The sequence below is a fragment of the Calidris pugnax genome, unplaced genomic scaffold (assembly GCF_001431845.1).
Source record: "Calidris pugnax isolate Ruff unplaced genomic scaffold, ASM143184v1 scaffold111, whole genome shotgun sequence".
In the NCBI taxonomy this organism is placed as follows: domain Eukaryota; kingdom Metazoa; phylum Chordata; class Aves; order Charadriiformes; family Scolopacidae; genus Calidris; species Calidris pugnax.
The window spans coordinates 3,325,743-3,334,756 of record NW_015090872.1 but is presented as its reverse complement, the minus strand read 5'-3'; the positions used below and the strand labels follow the sequence as shown (position 1 = coordinate 3,334,756).

The 9,014-nt window shown below is 48.3% G+C and overlaps 1 protein-coding gene across 4 annotated transcripts in view; it reads left to right on the top strand.

Annotated features, from left to right (window-relative positions):
* Positions 1-242: 242 nt before the first annotated feature.
* MBNL1 (muscleblind like splicing regulator 1) overlaps positions 243-9,014 on the top strand; it is a 105,489-nt gene continuing 96,717 nt past the window's right edge. The window contains exon 1 of one of the 4 annotated variants that reach the window (XM_014945915.1): positions 243-496. The gene's annotated coding sequence lies outside the window, so the exon portion shown is untranslated. Of the gene's footprint in view, positions 497-8,814; positions 8,974-9,014 lie in introns of those variants that run through there. The other 3 variants (XM_014945907.1, XM_014945914.1, XM_014945905.1) reach the window with 3 other exon arrangements.

Below are 9,014 nucleotides of genomic sequence, written 5' to 3'. Positions count from 1 at the left end.
GGCCTGGCCGGGTGGCCCCAGCCCGTCCCCCCGCCAGATGCCGAGGGGCAGATTAATGGGGCGCAGCCACGACGTCTTCAACCAGCGTGTTTCAAACCGGCCGTTCGTGCGCCAGACGCGAGCCTCCCCGGCAGCGCCACGCTGCAGCTCGGGATGTGGCCGCGATGCAAAAGCACTTCCTCTTGCGTCTCTTTTTTTTATTAGCCGAAAGTAATTTTTGCTTCTTTAAGAAAATATATATGCAAACCACAGCCCGTCACCATGGTTACCGCTGTATGCTCCTGCGAATAGCTTATTTCACATCCTTAGACCTATAGGGTTTGGAAAGCGTAATTCTTCTGGCCTTTCACCGTTTCCCCTCTCGCTAGGCCACCATCCTGCTGTTGCAAGAAAAGCATGTTGTAATTAGCCCCGCGCGCTGCCGGAGGAGGCGGTGGCCGCGCTGCCGGAGCGCTGCACACGCTGCCACGCACCCCCAAGCATCAGGGCCCCCCAGGTAAGAGCTGCTCTTTTTTTACCCCACTTTGTGGCCCGTGCCGGCCGGGCAAATTCACGGCAGAATAGTGTGCCGTTATTTAGCGGGTCACGGTAAGTTGTTTAGAAAGCTTTATTACGTCCGCGTTTCATTGCGCCCGCTTTGGCATTATAGGTCTTGCTGTTTGAGATAAGTTAGGGAAGATTTAAATAATGTGCTAAAGAAATGAGCAGTAAATGCAAGATTTTGTTACGCAAAGTTTAAGTGACAAAACTCTGCAGTTCTGAGGAGTGTTAAAAGTAGCCGTCAGATCCCAAGGCAGACTCTTCCCGGTACTTGCTGGGGGTGCAGTGGGACCCCCATGGCGTGGAGCTTCCTCCGGGACCCTGAGTGAGACCGACCCATGCCCAGGGAATATGTGGGACAAACCTGGCGCGGGTCCATCGTTCTCTTGCCTTCTGGTTTTACTTTTATTTTGTCAATTAATCTCCCGTGGTGCTTGCTCCGCTTAAAAAGCCGAGAGAAAGACTTCCACATGCTTTCAGGAGCTCCCTGGGTTGCTGTAGGGGTTTGTTCAGTGCTGTTGGTGGGTTGGAGGCGGAGGGGATGCTCGGCGCGGCACCCCCGCCATGGCCGTGCTGCAGGTCAGGGGTGTTTCTCAGCGGGGGCCCAGCGCTGCTCCCCCTGCACCGGGGTTCTCTCCAGCCCTGACCAAGGCGGGTGGATGCCTGTACCTGGAGCATCGCTCCCCATCCCTGCTCTGGGAGTCGTTAGTAAAACCCATGAGAAATAAAAATGCCATTAATCCCCTGAAAGTGAGCCCTTGGCTTCCGGCCACACTACGTGCTGCTGCTGGGGAATGTCCTACCAGTTTTCCGTGAATAAATATGATGATGGATCACAGGCAGCGTCTGCCCAGACTGAGCACCCGCACAGCTCCGCATGGAGGTTGGAGCAGACCCCAGCACCAGCTGAAGAGCCATAAAGAAATTGTCTTTACAGAGAGCGCAAAGGATGTAGCATATATCATAATTATTCGCTGTGAAATTAACAGTGTAGATTTTGCTCATTTGCATGCCTGTAGACTAGTGGAGATTTAAAATACTTTATTACTTTTAACAAATAAACCGTCACTTGGTAGTTGCAGGAGGCTTTAAAATAAAAGGGCGATGCAGTGGAAGGGCCAAGTCTGAAATTTGTACATTATCTTTACTAAAATACACATGCGGATAATATCATTAAAACAGGAAAAAAAAATAGTCTTTCAGCAGTGTAGTGTGAAAGTGATGGCCTCCATGTTGCTGTGGAGCAGAAGCAGAAGTTGGTTACTGCAGAAGTTGCACTGCGTTGGAGGAGATGTAGCGATTGCCTTCTTGATCAGCAAGACTGAAATGTAATGTCCGACCTTTTCAGGGAAGTTGAGTTTCACGAGTGTCAAGCAAATAACAGCCTAAGGAAGAGAATAGCTTCTCTGGGATCGTAATTGTGTTTAGCCTGCATTTGCAGCAACTTGTGTATCTGCCTTTAATAAAGGCTGGGGGGAAAAAAAAAAAAGAAAATTTAGAGTCCAAGGTCTATTTTGTGACTATTGTATTCCAGCTATTTGGAATGAAGCCACAAGACCTATTTCAAGCTAGATGGGTTTGCACTATGATTTTTATGTAGCTGTTTGACAGGTGGGGGTACGGCAGCACCCCGTGCCCCTCGTGGGTGGGAGCTCTGCCGTCGGGCTGCAGCGAGGAGCAGCCGGATGCTGCTGCGGCTGCTGTGCGCATTGGGGACAGGCTGCGGGTGACACTGTGGGTCACTTAATGTAGTTATCCTTTAAGGGCTACGTTGCTGTAAATGTTGAAGAGAGCAGGTTTGCTTTTGGGTACACAGCTGGAAGTGCAGCTGGACAAATGCTTTGGCACGGGTTCCTGCCCAGAGGTGCTGCGGGCGCAGTAGGACTGTGCCAGGCTCGGGGCATCCAGGAGGGCAGATGGATCAGCCAGGCTGCTCTCACCCAGCCCCAGCTACACAGGTGGCTGCAGTCCGAGCCCTTTTTCAGTCATTTCTGAATTAAATTAAGTTCTTAACTGAATTAATTATTTTTTTTTATTATTCTTTAGCAAAAGATTTCCGGTCTTACTCAAGCGGGAGCTGGGGTTTGGTTTGAAGGAAAGGGCTGGTGCAAGCCCAGCTGAAGGCTTTGGTCCTTGCTGGCTGCAGGCACATCAGTTTGGTCACCTCCAGTCATATAAGCCTGCCTGCCTATAGGTACCAGCCTCCGTAGGGACCCTGAGGCTGCATGGGCAGGCAGCAGGCTGTCAGGGTGGCTGCTTTTATGGAGTAATGATTGAAAAAACCAGTCTCTGTGTTGGCAGGTTACCTTCTCTTGCCCATACTGACTGCCATAAGAAACCCATGGCTGAGGGAGGGCTAGAAATGATCTCTGAAGCTTCCATAATACAAGTTTCTAAATTCTGTGGACTTAAGTCATCTTTCAAAGTGTTTATGACATGTGTAATGACAAAGAGAAAATTTAAATATATTTTCACTTATGTCCCTACTGTCGTGCCTGTTACAGGATGACCTATCACTCAGAGTTTTACCTTTAAACTTTTTCCTTCAGATCATTTTGGAGTAGGAAATGAAGTAGGAAATGCTTTTATTCTGCTTGACATGTGGTTGTGAAGAGAATGCCCATAGCTATCCTCACGCATGGCACCCAGGACATGTTGGTGTCCCACTGCTGTTCTGGTGGGGCTTCTACCAGCCTGGGCTGGGTCCTTGCTGGCCCTGCAGCCTTCCTCACTGGGTTTCCAAGGAACGGGCAGGCAATTGTTACACAATTTTTGGAGGTCAGGCTCTTGCTTCACTTGTGCGAGGGCTGCATTAGCCCAGTCAAGAGAGTTCCTCTTTTTTCTCCAGCTGTAGTAACACCTAGTGACTCTAAAACATAAAATGTCTTCCAAAATAATTTCTCTGTACACAACATGGTTCTCTTTTCCCTTGCCTCCTAACTTATGTCTTTTTGTTTGAATGACATGTGAAACTAAGTGTACAATGACGGTTGGACAGGATGATCTTAAAGGTCCCTTGCAACCTAGACAATTCTATGATTCTATTCTATGATATATTTCTTTATCTTTCTCTGCTGGAAGATAATTAGTCCATTGTTTTGTTTGGTATCCCAGATGATAATTGTTCTTATCAGATGATAATCTGGAAGACCCCTGGACCTATGATTTCCTACAGTTTCCTCTCTACCATGTCCTGCCTGGACATCCCGTTACTGCAGAGCTTGTGCTCAGCCTCCACGCTCTAGGTTTTAACCACCTGTAACCTATCTAGACCGATGGGAAAGAGAAAAAATTCACTTTATAGGATATAGTGAGAAATGACCTCACGGATAGACAGGGCATAAACCCAATGGTAAGGCAAACTGGCCCTGTGCCTTGTCCAAGATGGGAGGTGTTTGAGTGGGTTCCAGCAGGAAGGGCTGGCAGAGCTGCTGCCCACGCAGGCAGCAGGTACTGAACCCAGCAGGCAGGTCGCTGCGTGCTGTCACATGGAAATGGACTTGACGGGGAAAATGAAACTAAATAAACCTCATCTAGCAGCACAACCAAATAACTGCTGTGGAGCGAGGCCTTTTACCGTGGGGGTAGAGAGGGCTGGGTAAGGAGCTGCCATTCCAGCTGGGAGCATCTTGGTGCCTGTACCCGCTCTGCTGCCGCTGCTGAGGCAGCACATGGAGACACAGTTTAGACACCAGTTATTTTTTAAAGCTACCTCTGTGTGTAGAAAAGCTCATTTCTCCAGACACTGGCCGACTGAAGTTATTTAAGAGAAATCTGGGCAGCGAGGAGTTTGTACGGAAAACTTTGTGACCGGAACAACGGCTTTGAAAATGCCCAGCGTACTGATGTAAGCGTATAGAAAGGAAATGGCCTCATGTATTTCTTTGTGATAGAACAGAAACAGGAAGAGCAACAAATGATCCATTATGATATTTGTTCCCAGAGACTATCAAGCCATGTGCAACCAGTGCTGAAGTTATCTGAGTGGTACATCTGTACCACTGCTGCTTTATATAATATCAGGCAAATATAAAAATATGATGGGATACCATTTATCGTTAATTTCTTACTGATCTGGATGAAACTTCTTTATAACACGAGTGTAATTTCATGGCATATTCTCCTGAAAGAAAAAGGAGTAATTCTTTATGTCTTTTCAGTCTCTATTTTCTATTTAAAAAGCCAAAAAAGATAAACAGAAAATACCAGAAAGCTCTCCCAGCCGGTGAGGTGCCTTCACTTCCCCAGGCACTCAGCACTCCAAGGTGCTCCCCAAGGGTGCTTGTTCTGGGCATCCCAGCTCTCACTACCGGTTCAGAAGTGCTGCGTGGTCTGTTGCAGGGTGTGATTAAAGCACACGAGAAGAAAAGTTAATTACATTGATGCCAGGCTGTATAATAGAACAAAAAGCCTTAAGAAGGAAACAGCTGGAGTTCAGATCTCTTGAGCAGGTAATATTGTCTCCCAAAGTAAAGTGAGGAACTATTCATTAAAGCTGAAAAGCAGGTTATCACCTCATTTCACAAAATATAACTCTTTGCTTAGTTCAGCCCTGAGTACAGATCAGGAAAAAGGCAAATTTAAAGGCAATTTTCTTCTAATCTCCAAGCCTAATCAATTTCAAAACAGAGAAGTGTGTTTGGCTTATTCTGTTATGGACTGGAGGATGTAGCAGATATAATTCTGAGCAATCATTTGAAATTTCAGAAGTGAACAGAAGCTCAGTATCTATAAATTAATAAAAGTAGCATTCAATTGCAGTGGAAATGCCACTTTAGTTCTGATTTTTTTTATTTGTAAGATAAAAATAAACATATTCTGGAACAACTGGGTATGGGTAACAAGTGGTGTTCAGAATTATAAACACAAATTACAAGATCCGGGGGAAAAAAGATAAACATGAGAGGGAGAAGATGGAAAGACAAAGCTCTCAGAGACCTATAACCCCAGTGTGTTTGCTAGAAAGAAAAAAAAAAAAAAAGTTGAAACAATGTATCTGTGTTGATAGAGATGTTTAAGACAAGCAAGTTACACTCCTGATACTTGAGATAAACCCTTTGCCTTTTTCCTCATCTTGTCTTCTCTGGTGTCAATGTGCCTTGTAGCTTCCTTGTATTCTGCTGTTCATGTTGACTGGAGATGAACGCCAGCCTCACAGTTTTAAAAAGTACACGGCATAGGACTCGCAGTCTGCGGAAACAGGGAGAAGCTGAAATTAAACCATGTCTGAAAATGGGATCCTGCTTGTGGGGAGGGAGGCCGTGTGTTTGTTTTCCAGCCACAGGGCACCACTGCACGACCACTGCCTGTCACAGCATCCAGCCCCAAGAGCTGCTGTGGTCACTGTGTGCATCCAGTTGAGAGAACCCAGTGTGGTAGTAGCAAATAGAAGGGATCAAAATTCAGAATAAGGTCATCAAGCAGCATAAGGTGTAAAGGACAGAGGCGTTAGGAGTATCTGGTGCTTCCACACAAAAGGAGGTGAGCAGGGAGAGAGATGTGGGGCACGGGACATCCCAAGCAGCACGTGCACTGGAGCATTAAATCAGCCCCTCGGTGGTGTGCCCATGCTGGACTGCGGCATTGGCCTGAGCTGTCATGGAGCTAGAAGGCAGATCAGACCAAATTTGAAAACCGAACTACAGAAAAGCCTTCTATAGTTTTTTTTTGTGGTTTAATTTTTGGAGTGAGTGGTACCCAGCTCCTTACAGTGGCCCTTGAGCTCCTTCTCTCGCTGTGCATGCCCCTGCTCTGCAGTCCCTGATGGTGAAGGACTGATGTCTAACAACTGCAGGACTTCAGAAAAACCTCCTCTATAAGGAGGTTTATTGCCTCCTTATAGACATTATGATGTCTTTTTGGCATGGTGTAGATCCTGCTGGCAGCAGAACTTATTCATAGGATTCACACTCTTTCCCTCCGTGAACACGCGTTTCTTTGATGGCTCTTAATTTTCCTAACCAAAGCAAGGAGGAAGCTCTATGGAGGTGGAGCTGTGAATGTTTGACATGTCCATTTTGTAATGCTCTCCAAAAACAAAAATGGTGGATAAAGCCTCTGTGGAGGTTCCCAGTGGTACCTGTCATTCCTGCGCAGAGGCGGGAGCTCAGGGCTGGCAGCCAGCGGCTGTAGGCAGCCACACTGGTCATAGGGTGGCCACACTGGTCATCCGGCAACCTGCCACCAAGATACCTTTGAGCTGGGGCCGGGCACCAGCCCGGGCTTTGACACCCACTGGAGTTGCTGGGGCAGAGCCAGTGCCAAGGAGGAAAGAAGGGATTTCCTTGTCTTGACTAATTGGCCTATCGTTACACTTAGTAACAGGGACCAGGGAGGAACAGAAACTGCTGGAGCAACATAATAGTTCTCTGAATTGTTCCCTATGGAAGAAAACAGAAATTAAAAGTTTAAGGGAAAAGAGAGTAATTTATTTTTTTGGCAAACGTATGCGTATATGCATTGAAATATACTCAGCCTTATCAATAAACAGTTGCTTCATACGATATAATACTTGGAAAAAAATACTAAGTAAAATCTGTCCTGGAACCAGTGCAAATATTTGTAGGGTCTGGGTGTGAGTTTGACTAAGACACGACTGCTGCCCAGATATCAAAAGACAAAGTCAGATAATCCTGCCACTGATTTTATTTAAATGGTAAAATATAGAGAACTGAAAATCATAGTTTTCAAAGGCACAGGACTCTTTTATGGCGAATGGGAAAAAAAAAGAAAGAAGGAATTAACAATGTAAGAGGTCTGTTATGAGCCTCAGGGATGGAACAGACTGCAGACTAAAAGAAAAGTATACATCAAAAAGAGTAAACCTCGGCAGGGTCAGAGGAAGTAAGAGCTAGAAGAGGCACCACAAAAGGTCACTTAATCCATTCCCTTGCCCCAGGCAGGATGGAGCATACCTAAATCACTCCTCGAGATGAGTGTCTAACCTTGATTTAATATCCTTGCCAGTCCTTTTTTCCCCCTATAAGTCGAGCCTGAATCTCTCTCCCCTCTCTCCCTATCTTCTTGTCCTCATCACCATAAATACAGAGACAAGATTGTTCCCTGCTCTTTATAGTGTCCTTAAATCTTGGAAGATCATTGCTGTGCTTCCTCTGGTCTTGATGTTGGCAGGCTGTTTCCAATTCTTTCCGTTGTTTTGTCCCCACCACCACCTCTGGAGCTCCCACCCTGCTTCCTGAGCCCCGGTGGGCTAACACCAAGGGGACTGGACCCAGGTGGCCCCCAGTGCCTCCTCACATCCCACTGCTGGCAGCCTGTGGTTTTGTGTGTATGCCCTTCTCTTTTTCTCTCCCTTAGGTTAGTGCCACGTTGTTTTGTTGAGATTCCTTTGCGCATGGTCCTAGATTTGAGTGTCCTGGTAAGGGACACCTTTAAGTTGTGTCTGACTAATCTACAGCTCTGTGACCCTCAGCTCAGGAAAGACATGGACCTGTTGAAGTAGGTACAGAAAAGGCCACGAAGACAATCAGAGGGCTGGAGCACCTCTGCTGTGAGGACAGGCTGAGAGAGTTGGGGTTGTTCAACCTGGAGAAGAGGTGGCTCCGGGGAGACCTTAGAGCCCCTTCCAGTCCCTAAAGGGGCTACAGGAGAGATGGGGAGGGACTCTTGATCAGGGAGTGGAGTGGTAGGATGAGGGTGAATCGTTTTAAACTGAAAGAGGGGAGATTTAGATTAGATAATAGGAAGAAATTCTTGACTGTGAGGGTGGTGAGACACTGGCACAGGTTGCCCAGAGAAGTTGTGGCTGCCCCATCCCTGGAGGTGTTCAAGGCCAGGCTGGATGGGGCTTGGAGCAAGGGGTGCCTCGAGGTACCCATGGGTGCCCTGCACCAGCCGGTGCAGCCCCCCGGGGACCCCAGGGGCAGCAGGTGGACTTCAGGCTCATCTCATTGAGACCCCGTGGGCAAAAATGTCCGGTTCGCAATGCGCTTTATTTGCCAGGAGGAAGGCAGGGTGGGGAAACGGGATGAAAGCACGGCCTTCTTGCCTGCTCTGGAAAGAAGATCAGTCCTTTTGCCTCAGTAGAGGAAGAGCATTTTGGGGGGAGTGGGGGGGAGGAAGAAGGTGGTCTGGAAAAATAGTAGTACAGTGTCTAGAGCAGTCTGAGGGCGCTGGGGCGGGCGGCGGTGCCGGCAGGGCTGTTCTGACGGAGATATTTTCCCCTCGCTTCCCCCCCCCCGCTTTTTTTTTCTTTTTTTTTTTTTTCTCTTTCCTCCGAGCCCGGAGGCGGCGGCGGGGCCGGGCACGTGTGCTGAGGCCCGGGCACCGTGACTCATGAGGCGCCGGGCCGCTCCGCCGCGGGGAGGATGAGGGAGGCGAGTCCCCGGGGGAAGGCCAGCCCGCCACGCCGCCGCCCGTCACCGTCCCCTCCGCCCTGTCTCGCCGGGATCCCGGAGCCTACGCCTGGCTTAGGTGAGCGCGGGGGGCCGGGGCTCCCCGCGGGGCCCTGACGG